Raw genomic sequence first — 21,737 nt, 5'->3', positions numbered from 1 at the left:
ATCTGTAGATAGGGCCAGCCACAATTTCTTACAGAACAAGGATGTTGACATTGCCAAATATGTACATGAAATGAATTGTTAAAGAGGCTTTGAAACACCAGTATAAACATATATATGAAAAAGAAGGCAATTTAGCAAACTGTGCTTATAAACGTGGAATACAAATCATAACCTGATAGAGATATGGAATGAAAGATTTCAGAGTAGAACTGAAAGAAACTCCAGCTTTTCCTTACACCTCTGTAGGGTCCCAAGGTAGTATATAGATCAGTCTGACACCCAGAATTTTGGGAAACTTCTCTTGCAATATGACACTGCCGACTATCCTGAGAACAGGCGAGGGACGTCTCGAGCACACTGAAGGAGGAGGCTTGCAGAGGCTGCGACCCAGCTCGCCACTGCACAGGCCACTCTCCACAACAGCTCCTCCCATTACCACAGCAGACCACCAGCTGTAACAGTGAGCAGGAGTCCCAGAAGAGAACGATGCAGCCCCCTCCTCCCCAGTTTGGAAACACTTATCTTTGGGTTTCCTTATGACGACTTTCTTCTTGAACTCTCGGTATCCTGTTGCCCATGGCTCCTGGCTTTGAGCATGGAGAGGTCTCCCTGCATCAGGCCAACATCACAGTTCAGTGAGGGTTAAGAACTATAACTCTTTCTCCCCAGTCACAACAGGGAGCCTATTATGAGAGAAAACCCTGGGAGCTAGTATGATGAAAACACTACCCAGGAGACTACAGGGAAAGGGAACATGGACAAAGGTGAGCTTGAAATGTCAGCAGAACTCAGACCCTCCCACCCCTTTGACTGGAACCCAGAATAGGTTATTGCATTTCTATTGGAGAATTTTCTCATTTGAGGCTTCTTGTATCAGGCAGATTTTGCTTAGGGGGTGGGGTAGCTAGGAAAGAACCAAATTCGTCCATCATTACGTCAGTTATAATTGAGGTACTCATACTCAAATAGATACTACCAAAACTACTCAGTCCTATCCACTTGTGGAATGTCTTAGTACAACTGTGTTTAGTTAAAACTCAAGGTGATGGTGGTTAGAAGAACAGGATAAATGTTGATCACATGGCCACTTTAAGAACTTAGAAAGAAAAAGAGTCATAAACCACTGGAAAGTGGCTTCTCCTTTCCTATCGTTGTTAAATTAAAAACATTCACATTTCTCTGTGAGTTTCATGTCAAAATGAAATTGATTTACCTAATTGATGTGAAAAATTATCTCCACACAAAAGCCTGCATGTGAATGTGTATTAACAACTATATGAAGTCGTCAAAAACTGGAAGCAGTCAAATTGTCTTTCAATAAGTGAATGGATAAACAAACTGTGTGGAGTGAATACTGAATGATAAAAACAGAGAGCTACCAAACCACAAAGACATGAAGGAAACGTACGTGCATATGACTATGTGAAAAAAAACTTTAAAAAGACTACACGCTGTGTGATTCCAATTATGTATATAGAATTCTATCAAAGGCAAAATTGTAGAAACAGTAAAAAGATCAGCGGCTGCAAGGAGCTCAGGGAAAGGGAGTGTCATGAACAGGTGAATCACAGGGGATATTTAGGCCAGTGAAACAACTGTTTCATTTTCCTGGATCTGTTATATACTTTTCTTTTAAGGTTTTACTTCAAAAGTTTTCATTTTTATTTACGGTTACTACAAAACATTGGCTCCACTCCCTGTGCTGCATAATACATCCTTAGAAGCCTGTTTTATACCCAATAGCTTGTGCCTCCCACTCCGCCACCCTATGCCAGGCTGACTCCTCACTGGCAACCACTAGTTTGTTCTCCATATCCATGAGTCTGCTTCTCTTTTCTTACATTTACTACTTTGTTGTGGTTTTTAGATTCCGCATGTAAGTGATATCATGCAGTATTTTCTTTCTCTGTCTGACATGCACTGAAACTATGCTTCATGATACTCTACTTGTTGGACACTGTGCATTTGTCAGAACCCATAGAATTTATAGCATGAAGAGTGAACTTTGATGTAAGCAATTTGGGGGGAAAAAAAATTTAGGAGGTCAGGGGATCCCAGTAAGGAAGGCAGACTCTAAGAGACTGTAACTATATTACAAATGTATGAAACCACTTTATTGAAGGGAGTCAGGCTAAAAAGTGCTGACCTAAGTAATTTGGAAATAGGTCTACAAGACCAAAAGCAAAAGGGACTCAGCATGAGCATGGTGCTCTAGTTGATACAATTGTTTCATGGGGGTCAGTTCAGTTCAGTCGCTCAGTCGTGCCCGACTCTTTGCAACCCCATGAATCGCAGCACGCCAGGCTTCCCTGTCACCAACTCCCGGAGTTCACTCAGATTCATGTCCATCGAGTCAGTGATGCCATCCAGCCATCTCATCCTCTGTCGTCCCCTTCTCCTCCTGCCCCCAATCCCTCCCAGCATCAGAGTCTTTTCCAACGAGTCAACTCTTTGCATGAGGTGGCCAAAGTATTGGAGTTTCAGCTTTAGCATCATTCCTTCCAATGAACACCCAGGACCGATCTCCTTTAGAATGGACTGGGGTACAGGATGATAATTCTGATGCTTCTATACATGTATACTGAAGCTGAACAATGAAGTAAATGGCCAGTACTGGGAGCCAAGTGTCTCCTGTTGGACTGAGAGTTTACATATAAGCAAAGGAAGGAGGCTGGAATGAGCCCTGTGGTACTAGATTAAAGCTCATCAGGATGAACTCATGTTTAGCTTAATAGATAGATAGTTACATAAATGTGTATGTACACAGATTAGTAGATACACATGTATTTCTTTGCTGTCAGCAAAGGCCTAAAAGACCCCAGGAGCAACAAACACACCTTAAACCTAGATACTTGTTTCCAAAAGCATTCTCCAATAAAAGGAAAGAGGATTTATTGGAGAAATAGCTTAATGAAAAATTGGGAGGGAAATATAGAATGAGCCTGGAGCATCTCATGGTGCTAGAAAGTAAGGAAGTGATGAAACCAATACCCTCCCACCCCTCCACACACACACAATAATGGGAATTACGTCAAAGGGACACAGGAGCCAACCAAAGAACACAGTACAGGCAGGGGAAAGAAGAGTTCAGAGTGGAGAACCTGGCCAATACTACCAATATGTAGTCAAAGTCAGTGTTATCAGAAAATGTATTCTACCTCTGGGATAATAATCCCCAACCCAAAGCCCACCTAGTCATGAGAAAACATCAGACATTAGAGGACCATCCTAAAAAACACCAGAGCAGTGCTCCTCAAAACCGTCAAGGTCATCAAAAGCAAGTGACGTCTGAGAAAACGTCACAGCCAAGAAGAGCCTAAAGGCTCATGAACAGCTCAGTGAAATGCGGTGTGCCGCACAGGATCCTGGGACAGGAAAGGAATATGAGGTGGAAAACTAAAATCTGTTGGATGTTTTAAAGGCATTAAAAAGTGGGGGTGGGGAAGTGGGGAGAACTGTTGCCATAGAATAAACTGACAAAGCGGCCTTAGGCTCCACTTATACGAGGAGTCCAAATTTCCAACACATTTCTTCACATTCCTCAGTTAGTCCATTAGAAAGGTGCAGGGATGCAGGCAGGATCTAGCTCATAGTAAGCAGTGACGTCATTCATCTCCTTCAATTCTGTCTCCCCAAATAAGAAGGTGTGGAGGGCAATATCGTGGTCCTTAAGGTCCTAGAGCTGCCAATCCAAAGCTATACTCTTCTAAGTTTCTAAGTCAGACTATACAAGAGTCATACCGATTTCAGTGGCCATGACAGGCTGCCAAGGCTTGGCTTATCCAGTGCAACGAGGGTGCTGAGGGAGTGTATTTGTAAATCCAGGACCCAGCATCTCAGCAAGTTTTATGATGATGCTAGGTTTCTACATTTTCAGCAGTTCTTTTGAAACAAGTCCTTAAATATTCTCACAAACACGCAAAGGAAAATGAGTGACAGCTCTATTTCCTGTAACATGTATCTTTAACCAACAGGTGTGGCTGTATTTATTTGGCTTTATGATTTCTTCTACAAAGGACTTGGGAATGTGGCCCTATAAATTTCAAATTCCTGTAAGAGTATATCCCCAGGTGTTTTGTTGAAATGCACAGAGTAGAAAAATAAAAATAAACATGAGGTAAAGAAATGAAATAGCAAAAGGGAAGGAAATCATGCTCTCCAACCTTTCAAAGTATAGTAACAAATAGGTTCATGGTAGGACTTAAAAGTTTCTTACATTATTATTCAAGAAAAGAACACTTTTATTTTCTTTTCACTAAGTATATATCTTTAGTAAAAAAAAAAAAAAAAATTCAACCAAGTAAATTTAAAGATCCCATTGGCTTTATTCAAGAGTCCTGATAAGGGAGCATCCTACCCAACAAACAGAAGAGTGGTCTAGGAGTTGTACAAAATGGAAAGCTTTTATAGGCAGAAGGAAGGACAGACAGAGAGATTAAAGGAGTGGATTATCTCAGGCAAGGTCATGTGCCTTTAGGGGAGGACAGGGGGTCTTCTCCAGCAGACTAGCTCACTGGTGTTGACTAGAAATTTCCAGTCTGCCTGGTTTAAAATTCTACTCCTCTCAAAAAAAAAATAAAATAAAATAAAATTCTACTCCTGGCTGAAACTGCAGTGAGGTTAGGTAATCAGTCTTGGTGGGACTTTGCATGAGTGACTCCAGCTGGGGCCTGAAGGTTCTTTTTAACACTTTAAACTCTTTGACAGGAAACTTCATGTTCATTGCAAACACACATTCTTTTGAAATATTTTGTCTCATTTAAGGAGTGAGCTTTGCTGAGTTTGTGTTAAAACTAACATGGAATCAAGGAAAATGTTTTTAAATGGAACAGCTGGCAATCTGTTTTCTATTCAGTTTTCAAGCATAGTTAAGCCACCTGTGGCTGTAAGCATCTCGTCTGTGAGTGCTCTGAATGGTGAACCGTGTTTGTGTGGCTCTTCAGTGGTTCTTTCACAGTCTACAGCCCCAGGGGGTGTCACTGGAATTTGGGATGAAGCCTAATCACTACTAAACAAAACAAACTACTCTTCAAGGATAGAGTAGTGTAAAATATTTATACCTCCTACAATTACAACTGGAAAAGACCAAGGATCCAGTTATGAAATGGCCTGGGAACTACAGAGTGCTCTTTGGGCATTTATAATAGGTATTTTTAAACTCATTTAAAAACCCATTCATTATTCTTTTAGTCACTTACAATAATTACAAGTACCTATTTATGTTCTGGGTACTGTTGTAAGTGTTGGAGGGGGAAAAGACAAAAATATATGCCTTAACAGAGGTAAGAACACATGTAAATTTATCTCATACTTTTTCTAATACTGATTAGACAGATTAGTAGTATTTCACTGAATGTGTATTCATGACATAGTCATTCAATCTCCCAGTGATGGATATACAGGCCTTTTCCATCTTGTTTTTTTCTTTCCTGTTACAAAACTGCTACAACGAGTCTTCAGCATATATACTGGTGCACCAGTATGACTAAGGGTAAAATTTAAATTTCTAGAAGCAGAACTGCTTGGCTAAAGGATTTGTGCATTTCAAGTGTTGATAGATACTCCCAAGTTGCCCTCTTAGAGACACTGCCTCAGTGTATACCACCAGCAGCACAAGTTGAGAACCCCTCACCATGCTGCTGCTAAGTCGCTTCAGTCGTGTCCGACTCTGTGCGACCCCATAGATGGCAGCCCACCAGGCTTCCCGTCCCTGGGATTCTCCAGGCAAGAACACTGGAGTGGGTTGCCATTTGCTTCTCCAATGCATGAAAGTGAAAAGTGAAAGTGAAGTTGCTCAGTCGTGTCCGACTCTAGCGACCCCATGGACTGCAGCATTCCTCCGTCCATGGGATTTTCTAGGTAAAAGTATTGGAGTGGGGTGCCATTGCCTTCTCCACCCCTGACCATAGGCATATTTAAAAGGCAGAAGAATGGGCTACAGAGGACTAGAATTGTATCAAGATCAGAAAGATCATCTAATCCAGCCCCCTCAGCATATGAAAACTTTTTTCTGGGTGAGCAGCCACCCTGTTTATTTCAAGGTTGCTATGTGAGAAATGTGTCCCAGCTCAAATTTACGAGTTCCAGATGAAGGTGGCATGTCTTTCAACACAAGTCGTCTTTCATCGAGTTGAACATGAGCCACCCAAGGGTAACAATCTAGTTAGCACTCCAGGCTCTGGATGTGCCTGGGCAGCATAAAGCCTCAGAAGACGCAGGGCAGGCAGTATTCTTTCCTTACTAGCAGACACAGTTCATTTCTTAAATGGAGGCATCTCTCCTGCATATGAACTTATTTCATTCTTTCAGGACAGTAACAGTGAGAACATTTCAGCTGGGAGATTTTAATTCTTTGCCTAAACTCTTTTATTTTGATGGACTGATGAATAAAGAAGAAATCTCTGCATAAGACATGCTCATTTCTATTAAGATTGTTGCCTGATATAACTATTACTAGTTGCTAGCAAAATATATAATACCAATATTCTTATGTACTACTTTTGGAACTTTTGACAAGTGAAAAGATTTTTTTAAGCTGATCAAAAAAAAATGGACTCACTTTGCTTTGGATGAGGTAGAGTCCCTGAATTTTTCTTAGTGGAGTAAATGTGTATTCACAAGTCAGGAAACCAAGCTCTTGCCTTTCCCGAAGCTCAGTAAACTGACAGATGCTCTGCATCCAATTACCTTTCTAGATATTCTAGCATTCCATGGGAGCTATTTCAAGGCCATAGTTCTATAGGCAGATAGGATGCTGGTGGGTTTACTGGAAACCAATTTCACTGCCCTCCCCCCATCTACCTGTCCTGCCATCCTCGGTTTCTCTGCTCTCCTTCCATCCCTCCTTCCACAGTATCATGATGCCCTCTTCTCGTATTCCAGGGGCCACCTCTCATCTTATTTCACTCTTTCTAATTTCATCCTGTCTGCTTCCTTCTCCTCCTCTCTCCACTGGCTGAGCCCTGCTCTCCCATCACCAGTGTCCTCCAAAACTTATACTGGTCCTCAACCCCCACAGCCTCCTCCCTGCAGCTTCGCAGCCCACTGTCTTAACTCCTCCCTCCATATTTTACTTGATCTCCAATCACCAGACACCCTCACACTTTTCCATTAACAGGAACACATTTGTAACTTTTTTGACCTCAACATGTCAGTTGCCTACAGGTCTGAGCTTCTGAGTCACTGTTGTTTCACAGAGTGATGATACAACCCCACTCTGTGGGCAGAAACCTTTCCCCTTGAAAGGCTGCATTTTCAATAGTCCATTTTGACAGAAAGTAGCAGAGTGTCAAGGGCCATGTATTACATTTAAATTAGTTTAAGTGGACATTTAAATGAAGCCCAAAAGTAATAAACTTAAAGTATTGAATTGGGAAGGAAAAAGGAAAAGCTAGTGGTAACTACCTTTGATAGAAAAAAAAAATCATATATATTTTTTAAAAATCAAAGGGCAAGATCTTCCCAATTTCCAAGTTCCTTTCTGATATTCAAGTTCCTTTCTTATCAAAAGTTAAATGCCTATAAAGTTATAACTACTGGCATAGGTATTTCTTGAGAAGTGGTAATGGTACACATGGTGTCCATACTGCAATGAGACAGTTACTTAAGTAACTTAAGATAACATATCATATATTCACAAATGGTGCAGCTGCTATGGAAAATGGTATGGAGGTTCCTCAAAAAATTAAAAATAGAACTACCATATGATCCAGCAATCCCATTTCTGGGTATCTGTTCAAAAGAATTGAAGTCAGGACCTCAAAGAGGTATTTATACTCACCTGTTCATTGCAATATTATTCACAGTAGCCAAGATGTACAAACAACCTAGATGTACATCAGTGGATAAATGGATAAAGAAAATGTGTTTTATACTATACACACAATAGGATATTAGCCTTGAAAAAGAAGGCAATCCTGCCATTTGTCACAACATGGATGAACCTTGATGACAGCAAGCTAAGTGAAATAAGTCACAAAAGGATAAATATTACATGATTCGTCTTATATGCAAAACCTACAATAGTCAGACTCATAGAAGCAGAAAGCAAAATAGTGGTTTCCAGGGCTGTAAGGAGGGGGAAATGCTGAGTTGCTTGTCAACAGGTGTGATGTTTCAGTCATGCAAGATGAAAAAGTTCTAGAGATCTGCAGTGCAACATCGTGTCTGGAGCTAACAGTGCTGTATTTATTGTACACTTAAAAAATTATTAAGAGGCTTCCCTGGTGGCTCAGATGGTAAAGAACCTGCCTGCAATGTGGGAGACCCAGGTTTGATCCCTGGGTCAGGAAGATCCCCTGGAGAAGGGAATGGCTACTCACTCCAGTACTGTTGCCTGGAGAATCCCAAGGACAGAGGAGCCTGGCAGGCTACAGTCCATAGGATTGCGAAGAGTTGGATACAACTGAGCAACTAACACTTTGATGTTTCTCACCCTCATGTTAAATGTTCTAACTACCAAAAAAAAGTTGACACTCACCTGACTTCTCTGGCTACTGTTGATAATCAAGCAAACAGCTGTCAATGCTATTTTTCTAATAGCTAGATGCGCCAGGCTGAGGGTGTGCACTAATAAATACGTGTACTTATAAAAGACCTAGCCCAGCCCCAGGAGCCAGGGCATGGTTAGAGGAAAGGGAACTGGAAGGCACCAGCCAATGGCAGCTGCCTCCTAGCCCTCAGACCCTGCAGAGCCAGGTGGGGTTAGGGAGCCCAGGACACGGGGAAAGTATCCTGTCTACCTCTGCTTGGCTATCTGGTCCCCTGGTTTAACCAACAGCTTCAGCAGAAACAACTCCCAGGACTTTTCAGACTCTGATCTCTTCCCTTCCCATCCTGCCCTTTCCCATTCCAACCCTCAACTGCTTTTTCTATCTTACTCCAGGGGAAAAAAAGAAATGGGGGCTCTACACCAGTGTTTTATAAAAGACAGGCCCCATATCCACTCATATGCCTCACCCTCCATTGACATAAGCATAGGTATGCTAATTAGAACAAATGAGGATAGACATCAGATCTGTATAGCTACAAAATAAAAAAGGAAAAAATCAGAACAATGAAAATGAATGTATTGACACTCTATAAAAATATAAAACTAGATACTGTGACTAGACACTATTGACATTATTATAGTATAAAACAAGGTGGAAAAAAAAGGGCTTCTCCAAACAATAATCACCTTTACAAAATAAAACACCTTACAAAGCTACTAGGTACACTTCACTCACAGAGCACACTTATAAAGCAGGATCCTAGGTCAAATTAGGTCTAGTTCCCACTTTTTTGGCTAATATTTTGCTTCTCTGCTCATTCATTGTTGCTTAATAAAAACTCACATCTTCTACTTCTCTCCAATCCACCAGTCATTTGACAGATTCTGCTGATGTATCAAAAGAAGAAAATCATTCTATGAGCAATTCAGATTTTTGCTTAAAGATGTGGTTTTTAGGCCCAAAGTGTTTCTGAAATCAGTTTTCCAGCAGTGAAATGCTCAGAGAACTAAGTTAACAGTTTAAACCCGCTGTCGTGTTATTTCAAAGGCAGACTATAATTTTTTTTGGTTCGTTTTTTGTTTTCCTAGCTTCAGGTCTAAGCTAAGTTTAAACACTATCAGATTAACACGGAGAAGGGGCGGTGAGGTGCAGGTGATGTTCTCTTTCTACCTGGATGAGGGTTACCTGGTGGATTCGGCTTATAAAAATTCATCAAGCAATAATCTTATGATACATTTACCTTTTTGTGTTTATATTATACTTCAAGAAAGAGTTTTAAAAACTAAACATGCTATCTTCACATAAAGATACAGGAGCTATAGACAGTTATGATATGATTTACCAAGGAGATATGATTTACCAAGAGCTTTTCTGGTCAAACTACTGCAATGGTTGTTGCCTGAAACCAATAAAGAGTAATAAGTTCAGGGACTCAGTCTTATACCCTGGAAGTGCATTTTTATTTGTTGGGGTATGCCTAACAAACAACAAAAATATCCCTTTCTTCCCCAGCTTTACTGAGATACAAGTGTAAGTTCAAGGTACACAATGTATTGATCTGATACACTTACGTATTTTAAATGATTACCTCCATAACCTAAACTCACCTCTACATCATAATTACCATTTCTTTTCTGTGGTGAGAACATACAGGATGTACTCACTTAGCAATTTTCAAGTGTATGATACAAAATTATTAACTATAATCACTACGCTAAACATTAGATCCCCAGAACTTATTCATCTTACAACTGGAAGTTTGGACCCTTTGTCTGAACAGTATCCATTTACTCAACAGAGTGTTTTGCTCTCTTGTGGCTTGGGAGTAGACCTTGCAGAAAAAAGCTTCTCTGTTACCACAGGAATCCCCAGGAGACTCTACTCAGCCATAACGGGCTGTGCTTGTCCACCTACCAGGCAGTTCAAGTTCAGGGGCGTCAGTCAATTGCCACAACCTGTTTACAAAGTCACACACCCACTGTCTCTCTCTCCTCCCTTCCTCTCCTCCCCCAGGACATCACCACTGGACCCCTAGACCCCATTTAACCAGTGCTTCTTCCCTTCTGCTTTCAAACAAGCGCATTTACTCCTATTGAAGATGGGGGAAATGCTTACCTTGACTCTACTGACCTTTCAATGGTCTCTCCTCTTATACTTGTTGATTGCTTGCCTCTGAATCAGCCAACCTCTTTTGCCCCTTCCCAATATTCTCCGCTTTCTGTTTGTATTTCTAGACAGTTCCAGAGAAGGTGATTCCCCTCACCCTACTACCTCCAGGGATGGAGGGGGCACTGGCCTGAACCAAAACTGAAGCCATGATCAATTTGTTGTTATCCTTCATGTACCACTGGGAATTTTGAAAAACTGAGTCCCCTCCCATATTTTTAGTTTGACATCCAAAATCCTTCATTATCAGTTTTAAATGGCTGGAAAAGAAATAATCTTGCATTTATTTTGACATTTTTTGACATTTTGACATTTTTAAATAAAACTATTAATTAACTCTTTTATGTGGCTACAACAGAATCTAAATACCATGGCATCTGGTTTCCAAAATCTAAAATATGTGAACAAGATCTTCTATAACAGGCCAAATTTCCACTGTTCTTTTTATTACTTAAAATTGTATTTCTATTTTATTTCTTCCCCAGAATTTGATCACAATGTAATGAATGTTCTTTTTTGCTATTAAGTGAGCCATCATTCCTTCATGCAATAAAATATGTCTATTATTTGAGATTAATTTTTTGAGGTTTTTCTGCATTGCTATTATTACAATTTTGGTAAGTAAAAATTTAATTAAAAAATCTAAATATATGATGTTTTGATAAGTAATGACCAAACATAAATAGTAAAGTTGTACTGAAAAGGTATTTTTTAATGAGATGGATGTGGCTGTTTTTATATTTTAATTAGTTCATAAATCCATGGATAGCTGTTACTAATTTTGAGAAAAGGTTTCCAGAGTTAATTCTTTTGCTATTGTCTTTCTTTTTATAGATGTAAGTGCTGAAACTTCACTCATATAAATAAACAGAAGAAAAGGGATTCTATCAAAGAAATTAATATTTTACTATTAGCTTCACAGGTCATATAGCTAAAATCATAAAGTGGTATGCAAAAAACTTTTTTAATGATCAGTTAGTAGGTAAGTTAGAGTTTTTTCTTAATTTTGTTGGAAACAAAGATTTGGAAATCACATGTCCTGCTAATAGACTTGATTCCCATTTAGGGTCATTTACTCTCCCAGTTTTGGGGAGTCATAACAAAAAGGCTTTACCTAGATAGCAAATGACTATGAATTATACTAGTAATTGTCAGTTTTACCAAAAAGAAGGTAAAGATGATAATACCAGATTTAATGTGAGATGGACACCCTGACAAAGTCTACACATAACTGGGAGAGCAAGAAGGAAGAGGAGGTGGTGGTCTCAAGTGTTCTGTCTGCCCTGAAAATCTTTAAGAATTAAGAATTCCTACAATTCAATAAGAAAAAAACCAAATCACTCAGGTTTTAAAAATAGATAGAAGATTTCAATGAGAATTCCCCAAGAGAAGATATCCAAGTGGTCAAAAAGCACATGATAATACATTCAACTTCATTAGCCGTCTGGGACATGCAAATTAAAACCACAATGAGATACTTCTTTATACGTACTACTTAGTTAAAATTTTATTAAAAGACTATCAATTTCTAATGTTTGGAGGATATGGAGAAACTGGAGCTCTTCTACTTTGTAGCTGAGAGTATAAACCAGTAAAACCACTCTGCAAAGCTGTTTGGTGCCTTACTATGAAGTTAAGCCTGCACCACCCTGCTGCTGCTGCTAAGTCGCTTCAGTCGTGTCCAACTCTGTGCGACCCCATGGACTGCAGCCTACGAGGCTTCTCTGTCCATGGGATTCTCCAGGCAAGAACACTGGAGTGGGTTGCCATTTCCTTCTCCAATGCATGAAAGTGAAAAGTGAAAGGGAAGTCGCTCCATCGTGTCCGACTCTTCGCGACCCCATGGACTGCAGCCTACCAGGCTCCTCCATCCATGGGATTTTCCGGGCAACAGTACTGGAGTGGGGTGCCATTGCCTTCTCCACCCTATGATCTAGTAATTCCACTCTAGGTATTTATCCCAAAGAAATAAAAACTCAAGTCTGTACAGAGACTTGTTCACATATGCTCACAGACGCTTTTACTACAATAGTAAAAAAGAAAAAATGTAGACAGCCCAAATGTCCATCAACAGGAGAATAGATTATACTTTATAAACAATGATTATACTTTTATATAGATCAATATATCTCAAAAACATTACACTGAATTAAGGAGCCAGACACAAAAGAGAACAAACTGAAGGATTACATTTATATGAAGTCCCCAAATAGACAAACCTGATTTGTGGTGGAAAAATCAGAAGTGGTGACCTTTGTGGTAGGCTCTGACTGAGAAGGCACACAAAGAAACTTCCTGAGATGGTGGAAAAGTGTTATATGTTAATCTTGGTGGTAGTACAAGTGAAAGTCCATTGATCTGATTATGCCTCAATTTCTATAAAGTCTAAACGCTGTAATATATAAAACCTGAAATTTACTTGTCTAACATAATTAAAACACCATATTTTATCAATACTAAGACACATTTCCACACATTTTAACATTTCTGAAGTCAGGATATGCCTTATACTCAAAGGCACATCATGGTTTACTGGTAGCATATTTTTGTTGCTAGAAGTATATAAACTAATGATACATCTTAGATTCATTGAAACTTGGAATCTTCTTTCTAAATTTTTTTATTTTGCAAAGTTCTTACTAAAATTATCAAAATCAAACTTTTCTCAGACTCCCTACTTAGCCTACTCAGTAATCTAGAAAAGCCTCCATTTTATGACCTACGGAATGACATTCTTTAACACCCATGTCCCTGAAGTTTGAAGACAAACTACAATGACTGCCCGCAGAAGGCAATGGCACCCCACTCCAGTACTCTTACCTGGAAAATCCCATGGACGGAGGAGCCTGGTAGGCTGCAGTCCATGGGGTCTCGAAGAGTCAGACACGACTGAGCAACTTCACTTTCACTTTTCACTTTCGTACATTGGAGAAGGAAATGGCAACCCACTCCAGTGTTCTTGCCTGGAGAATCCCAAGGCCGGGGGAGCCTGGTGAGCTGCCGTCTCTGGGATCACAGAGAGTCGAACACGACTGAAGCGACTGAACACGACTGAAGCAGCACAATGACTGCCAGGCTCCAGCCCCATGTGGCTCTAGCACCCACACCTGGGGCTCCTCCACTAATATGCTCATTCGTGCTTCATCCTGAAGGCCTCATCAGGCCAAGAGCAGCAACATGTGATCACCGCCACGGCTCAGCAGCTCAGCTACTCCTGCTGCCAATTCCACTCTGTCCTCATCCAGTTCTAATGATTAGTTTCACAGAATGGAGACAGGTGCCAAGTAAAACTTTTCTCTTCCCAAAACTAGTGTGAAAGATACTATATGTTGGCTTATTAGCAACTATGCCTCACCTTATTAATCCATATAATCCTCTATTACAGAGGTTGGAAAGACAAACACTCAGTTTTCCAACTTGCCTTGTTAGTAATGGCAGCCACCGACATAGTTCTGGCAGATGAAAGGCGAGACCTCACTCAGGTCTGCGGGTGTAAGGGAGGGAGGAGGGGTCTGGGAAAGGTGATTTCTTGCTACTCTGCCTCGTGGTGTCTTGCCTTGAACTTCAATGTGATGGCTGAAGATAGAGTAGCTTTCTTGCAACTGTTAAACAGCAAGATAAAGAATCACACGCCAAGGAGGGCAGACTGGGAAAATAGAAACAGCTTCAAGATTATAAAGCTTTTAAGAAATGGTAATGATATCGACCCGGGGATCAAACCCAGGTTTCCTGCATTGCAGGCAGATTCTTTACCATCTGGGAAGACTCTACCATCAGGGAAGCCCCGTGATATTGTGGCTATTTTTCTTGAAGTCCTTATACTTTAGTGATCCGTACTGAAGATCACAACAAACTGTGGAATATTCTGAAAGAGATGGGAATACCAGACCACCTGACATGCCTCTTGAGAAACCTATATGCAGGTCAGGAAGCAACAGTTAGAACTGGACATGGAACAACAGATTGGTTCCAAATAGGAAAAGGAGTACGTCAAGGCTGTATATTGTCACCCTGCTTATTTAACTTCTCTGCAGAGTACATCATGAGAAACGCTGGGCTGGAAGAAGCACAAGCTGGAATCAAGATTGCCAGGAGAAATATCAATAACCTCAGATGATACCACCCTTATGGCAGAAAGTGAAGAGGAACTAAACAGCCTCTTGATGAAAGTAAAAGAGGAGAGTGAAAAAGTTGGCTTAAAGCTCAACATTCAGAAAATGAAGTTCATGGCATCTGGTCCCATCACTTCATGGGAAATAGATGGGGAAACAGTGGAAACAGTGTCAGACTTTATTTTTTTGGGCTCCAAAATCACTGCAGGTAGTGATTGCAGCCATGAAATTAAAAGAGGCTTACTCCTTGGAAGGAAAGTTATGACCAACCTAGACAGCATATTAAAAAGCAGAGACATTACTTTGCCAATAAAGGTCTGTCTAGTCAAGGCTATGGTTTTTCCAGTGGTCATGTACGGATGTGAGAGTTGGACTGTGAAGAAAGCTGAGCGCCAAAGAATTGATACTTTTGAACTGTGGTGTTGGAGAAGACTCTTGAGAGTCCCTTGGACTGCAAGAAGGTCCAACCAGTCCATCCTAAAGGAGATCAGTCCTGGGTTTTCACTGGAAGGACTGATGCTAAAGCTGAAACTCCAATACTTTGGCCACCTCATGCGAAGAGTTGACTCATTGGAAAAGACCCTGATGCTGGGAGGGATTGGGGGCAGGAGGAGAAGGGGATGACAGAGGATGAGATGGCTGGATGGCATCACTGACTCGATGGACATGAGCTTGAGTAAACTCCGGGAGTTGGTGATGGACAGGGAGGCCTGGCGTGCTGCGATTCATGGAGTCGCAAAGAGTCGGACATGACTGAGCAACTGAACTGGACTGAACTATGGTATCTACAGCTTGCTTCAAAATAGCTCAGTGGTGGCTGCTGGGAAAGTGAGTGTAAGTATAGATTGAAACAAGATCAATTATAGATAGATAACTGTTGAAGTTAGACATACAAGCATCTTCTCTCTACTTCTGTGTATGTTTCAAATTCTCCATAATAAAAAGACTGAAAGATTTGGCAGACACTACTTCTGTAATTAAGTTTAGCACTACCAGTTGACAGTCACAGGGCTAACATCACAGGGGATTAATCTTGTCGAGGTCATGTAGCCCCTGATATGATGCAATGAGAGGGGCACTCCACCTCTGGGGCATTCTTCCCCTAAACCCACAATCCCAGGCTAAGTATCAGAAACACCAGCCAAACCATGTTGAGGAACCATTTACAAACTGGCTAGTAATCTTCAAAAAGTGTCAAAGTCATGAAAAACAAGTGAAGGCTTAGAGACACACAAGGATCCTAAAGTAAGTCAGTCAAATCATTCAGTCATGCCTGACTCTTTGCGACCCCATGGACAGTAGCCTGCACCAAGCTCCTCCATCCATGGGATTTTCAAGGCAAGAGTACTGGAGTGGGTTGCCATTTCATTCTCCAGGGAATCTTCCCAACCCAGGGATCGAACCCAGGTCTCTCGCATTGTAGACAGATGCTTTACCATCTGAGCCACCAGATCCTTCCAAGGATCCTAAGGAGACATGAAATCCAAATGTAATGTGATACCTGGATTGGGTGGAATTGGACAAACACATTAGTAGAAAAACTGATGAAATTCCAAAAAACTGTGGTTTAGTTAATAACAATGTACCAACTTTTTACTTTTGACAAATGTTCTTTATAGGAGACAATAATGTTAGGAGAAACTCGGGGAAGGGTATATGAGAACTCTTTGTAATTTCTTTGTGATTTTCCTGTGAATATAAAATTATTTCAATGTAAAAAGTTTTTTTTTTTCCCCCAAGTCTAAAAGAGTTTGGATTCCTAGTGGTAGTATTGAAGCGCTGAACCAACACCAGCAACAGCCTACCTTCAGATTTCTTGTTATGTGAGAAAAACAAAACACATCTTAAAAAGTAAATGCCACTCAACTAGTCTGTTACTTGAGCTGAATAAAATATGGACTGATAAAATGTGTTTAGTGTTTATCTGATGCAATTAGCTCTTAAACCCCAGAGCTAAGAACAATGGCATTAAGTACCTCACAGCAAATGGGGTCAGTTCCTGACCCTCAGCGCTGGTCGGCATCTGTCATTTCAGCAGAATTCACAGGACTGACACCCCACCCCATTCCTGCTCCTAGCTGACAGAAGGGAAAGACAGGAAGTGGGAGGGAAGGGATTGTTGGAGACCTGCCTAAAGAAAACAATGAGCAGGACCCTTTAGTAAAGCGGTTGTGACACACGATCAAAGCATAAAAACAACAGCTTTCTTTTCAACTATATCCATCAACTATAAAGGAATTGATCAACATAATGGAAAACAAATCTCACTCAAGTGGCAACAAAAACTCCAAAATATCTTGGAATAAACTACTAAAATGAGCACAATATATGTGGATAAAACTATAAAGTTTTACAGACATAAAAGACTTGAATCATTTAAAAAACATGATCATGTTCTTGGATATAAAAATATTACATTGTAAAGATGCCAGTGCTTCCTAAATGAATCTATAAATTAAATACGTTGCCAAAGTTTCAATGTAAAACCTAAATCATAATCATATATACTACACAAAAATTAACTGAAAGCAGATCATATATCTTAAGGTTTTAAAACATAAAACTATAAAGCACTTATAAGATAACAAGAGAAACTTTTTGTGATCAAAGGGATCTTGGTCATGACACCACTGGACTTTACCAAAATGTAAAACTTTTGCTCTGAGAAAGACACTGTTAAGAGAAAAAAAAAAAAAAGACAAGCTACTGATGGGGAAAAATATCTGCAAATCTTATATCAACAAATAAGATGAGCTACATAATTTATGAGGCCCAGTACCAATTGAAAATGTGGGACCCCTTGATGAAAACTTATTAAGAATTTCAGCTGCAACAGCAGAACATTAAATGGGGCTCCTCTGAGCATAGGTCTGTGTGACCACACAGGTCACACTCCCATGAAGCCACCCTTACCAACAAAGGATTTGCATCCAGAATATATAAAGAACCCTCAAAACTCAATAATAAGGAAACAAATAGCCCATTTTTAAAATGAGCAAAAGATGTGAACAGACACTTGCACCAAAGAGAATGTGAGAATGGCAAATAAGGACATGAAAAGATGTTCAGCATCATTAACCATTAGGCAAATGCAAACTAAAACCATGATGAGATCCCACTGCACACTGATCAGAATGACAGAATACAAAGAACTCACGACAGCAAGGGCTGATGAGGATATTGCAGGGCCTGTACTCTCAGACACGACTGGGGGGAATGCAAACAGGACTGCTGCTCTGGAAGAGTTTGGCAGTCTTTACAATTAAACAGAAACTCAGCATGCAACCCAGAAATCCCACATCTGGGTATTTAGCCAAGAAAAATGAAGGTTTATGTTCACATGAAAATCTGTACGTGAGTGTTTAAGATGACTCTCTCTTCAGAGTGGCCCCGAACTGCAAACAACTTGAGTGTCCTTCAGCAGAGAAGAATGAATAAACTGGAATCATTCATGCCGTGGGATATTACTTTACAATGCAAGAAACACACTCAAGAACTTGGGTGAATCTCAAAGGCACCATGCTGACTGAGAGATCAGTCTCAGAGGACTACATACTATTCGATTCCATGCATATAAGATCCTCAAAAAGACAAAATTATAGTGGCAGAGAATAGACAGTGGATGACAGGAGCTACAGCTGGAGGAAAGTCTGACAGTAACAGGTTGATGAAAGTGTTGCATATCCTGGCTGGGGTGGTGCCTACACCAATCTGCACACGTCGGTATTCACAGAACTGTACATTTCCCCCAAAGTTAATTCTACTATATGTTAATTTTTTTAAAAAATTTCCAATGTAATTTTTAAGTGGAACTTGACAAACTAACACTAAAGCTCAGCCATAAGGAAAAAAAATGAACAAAAATAATGAAAATATTTTGAGAACAGTGTTTGAAGACCTGCCCCACCAAATTTGAAAACATCCTATAAGATTATCCTAACTGTATGGCATGGAAAGTATGGTTGGTTTAGACAAAGAAATCTATAGAAAGGCAAATCACTGGAAGAGTCAGAAGCAGGTATACATGCAAATTTAGTTCAGGATACAGTTTACATCTTAGACCAATAGGAACAAGTGAAGTCGCTCAGTCATGTCCAACACAACCCCACGGACTGTAGCCTACCAGGCTCCTCTGTCCATGGGATTTTCCAGGCAATAGTACTGGAGTGGATTGCCATTTCCTTCTCCAGGGGATCTTCCCAACCCAGGGATCAAACCCAGGTCTCCCACATTGTAGATAGACGCTTTACCATCTGAGCCACCAGGGAAGTCCTAATAGGAACAAGAGGGCCTATTAAATAAATGGTTGGGAACAAAGGATACCTATTTCTTTCAAAGTACGATTATATCACATTAATGTATTAAAATAAAACTTAGCTACATTAAAGATTCGTTAATTGTATAAGATTGTAAGTTTTCTTCAGAAATCTGTGTAAGAATATCCACCGGAGCATCCTTTGTAACAGCAAAGGGAGAGAGTGAGAAAGACAACAAAGAAAGAAATGTCCATCAGAAGTTACAGGACGCACATTCATGCTACGGAATAGGTATATTTACATATGCTCCAACATGAAAAGATTTGGAAAATGTAGTGCAAAATGCACAGAAAGATGTCTTTATATTGAAGCTGCATACACTGACCTGGAGGGCTTGCTCTAGCTGCTGACCTGGGAGAGAGGGGAGGAGGAGGTCTACATTTACCCTGCATACTTCACTTTAAACAGTTTTTCACTACAAAGAGCAATGTATTATTTATTGTTAAAACAGACAAACAAACAAAAAAAAAACGCTTAACTTCAACTAACTTTAGCACGTAGTGGTAGGAGGAAAGAGGTCTGAGAGAAGAGCCTTGGAAGCCTGGAGACAGGCCTGTCAAGTCTGCGAGAGGCTGTCATAAGAGAAGGACGTTTGTGCTAAGTGACAGCCAGACCTCCCTGGCCAGCAGGGCTTTTTGTTCCCTTTGCCATCCAAGGCCCAGTTCCCCAGTAAGAAGTAGTTTTCAAGGAATAAGAAGACTCTTTTAGCCCAGATCCAGGGTTAGTAAATGTTTACTGATTTGCATTTTCCAATGCGTTGAAGAAGACTCTTGAGAGTCCCTTGGACTGCAAGGAGATCAAACCAGTCCCTCCTAAAGGAAATCAATCCTGAATATTCATTGGAAGGACTGAGGCTGAAGTTGAAGCTCCAATACTTTGGCTACCTGATGTGAAGAACAGACTCATTAGAAAAGACCCCGATGCAGGGAAAGACTGAAGGCAGGAGGAGAAGGGGACGATAGAGGACAGATGGTTGGATGGCATCGCTGACTCAATGGACGTGAGCTTGAGCAAGCTCTGGGAGTTGGTGAAGGACAGGGAAGCCTGGCGTGCAGCAGTCCATTGGGTTGCCAAGAGTCAGACTCGACTGAGTGACTGAACAAACAGCAACAACAATGATTTTTACAAGAAAAAGAAAAGCAAGAGACAGAAAACCACGGCAGTGCTCAACTGTGAAAAGAATGCTCTGCCTTGTAATGCAGAAAGACAGTAAACCCACAATGAAGTGAAAAGATAATTAAAGAAATCAACTGGCAAAGGCCCTGGGAAGCACTAAAGAGGATGAGGAGGGATTCGAGCTGTATTCCTGCTTCACCTTCTCTCCTGGGTTGTGAGCTCTTGGAGGGTAGGAATATTTCTCAGATTTCCCTGAAGGTCTTAAACAATGATTTTCACATAGTAGAATCAATACATCAGTGACATGCTATTTAAAGAGCAAAATATATGCTCTGACAGCCTTTTGTTCGAATGTAAATTACGGTTTTCTGGAAATTATACCCCTTTAGCTCTAGTTTATTCTACCTATATCCGAAGGTGGAATGCAGAAGGATTGTCCTTCATTCTGTAGGGTACAAGAGCTCACATCATACTCACTAGTCAGGAAGATCAGAAAACCCCAAAGAGTTTGAACCTGAGCAGGAACCTATAGAGCCTTCATGGGGCAAATCCCCACCCTGTGTCCCCTGCCTCTTGTTTGTATCAACAGAAAAGTTTTAGCCTCCCAGGCCTTCTGAGTTCCAAAAAGCAAATTTCATCAGAGAAGTGAGAAAATGAAAACACAAAGGAAAGCAGTCAAGTAAAAGAGAATAATAATAATTTAGCTATAAAACAAAGTCAAGGATTCCTGATGCTTCAAGGGCTACAGATAATATCCCTAGCCATATCCTCGGGTTGTTTTAACAGAAACCAAACTCCTACCAGATGAAAATTGGGGGCCACTGGCACAGAAACCTCAGAAAGGTTGGAGCCAGAAGGTTGATTGAGATTCCTAAAACATCACCCTCTTACCTCATCATCAACAATCAGAGAACTGCACAAGCTGATCACGCATCTGTGACCCTTTCCCTCACACTCTCTTCAACAACCCTTTCCTGAAAGCCACTGGGGAGTTCAGGTCTTTGAGCATGAGTTCCCATTCTCCTTGCTTAGTGCTCTACAAATAAATGCTGTATTTTACCTTCTCCACAAGCTGGGGTCAGTAGATTCACTTTGTTGCATGCCAGGCGTTGAACCCAGTTCCGTTTGTTAGTAAGTTCAGCATGGCAAGTTCTCCTGATAGAAAAAAATAATGCAAAATTTAACTTGGTTAAAACTTTTAGGTTTCAAGTCTTGTTTCTCAAAATTCTCCCACAACCTAAATCAGTAGCTGGAACTATTAGATGAGCCACAAGTACATCATTTATTGAATAACTGATGCCCTGCAATAAATGGCAGCTTTGAAGGAAATATTCATCTTCCAAAAGGCTTGTTTCACCTAATTCCTATAAAAGTCATCAGACACTGAGACATACAGTTGTTTATTACTTAATTAGAGGGCTTCAGATACATCACATTTTGGTTCTTTTTTTTTTTTTTTTGACAAATAATTCTGAGTCCTGACCATATGTCAGACGATTGAGAAAGAATGGTGAGCAAAACTGAACCATACCCTC

At 40.4% G+C, this 21,737-nt stretch overlaps 1 long non-coding RNA gene across 1 annotated transcript in view; it reads right to left on the bottom strand.

Annotated features, from left to right (window-relative positions):
• The window catches only part of LOC138992094 (uncharacterized), a 54,485-nt gene extending 33,130 nt beyond the window's left edge, over nucleotides 1-21,355 (bottom strand). The window contains exon 1 of the long non-coding RNA XR_011467955.1: nucleotides 21,263-21,355. This is a non-coding gene — a long non-coding RNA (uncharacterized lncRNA). The remainder of the gene's footprint in view (nucleotides 1-21,262) is intronic.
• Between the last annotated feature and the right edge of the window lie 382 nt (nucleotides 21,356-21,737).

Source organism: Bos mutus, chromosome 19 (genome assembly GCF_027580195.1).
Source record: "Bos mutus isolate GX-2022 chromosome 19, NWIPB_WYAK_1.1, whole genome shotgun sequence".
NCBI classification, from domain to species: domain Eukaryota; kingdom Metazoa; phylum Chordata; class Mammalia; order Artiodactyla; family Bovidae; genus Bos; species Bos mutus.
Note: the sequence above shows the minus strand (reverse complement) of the source record. Positions and strands in the feature narration are given on the sequence as shown.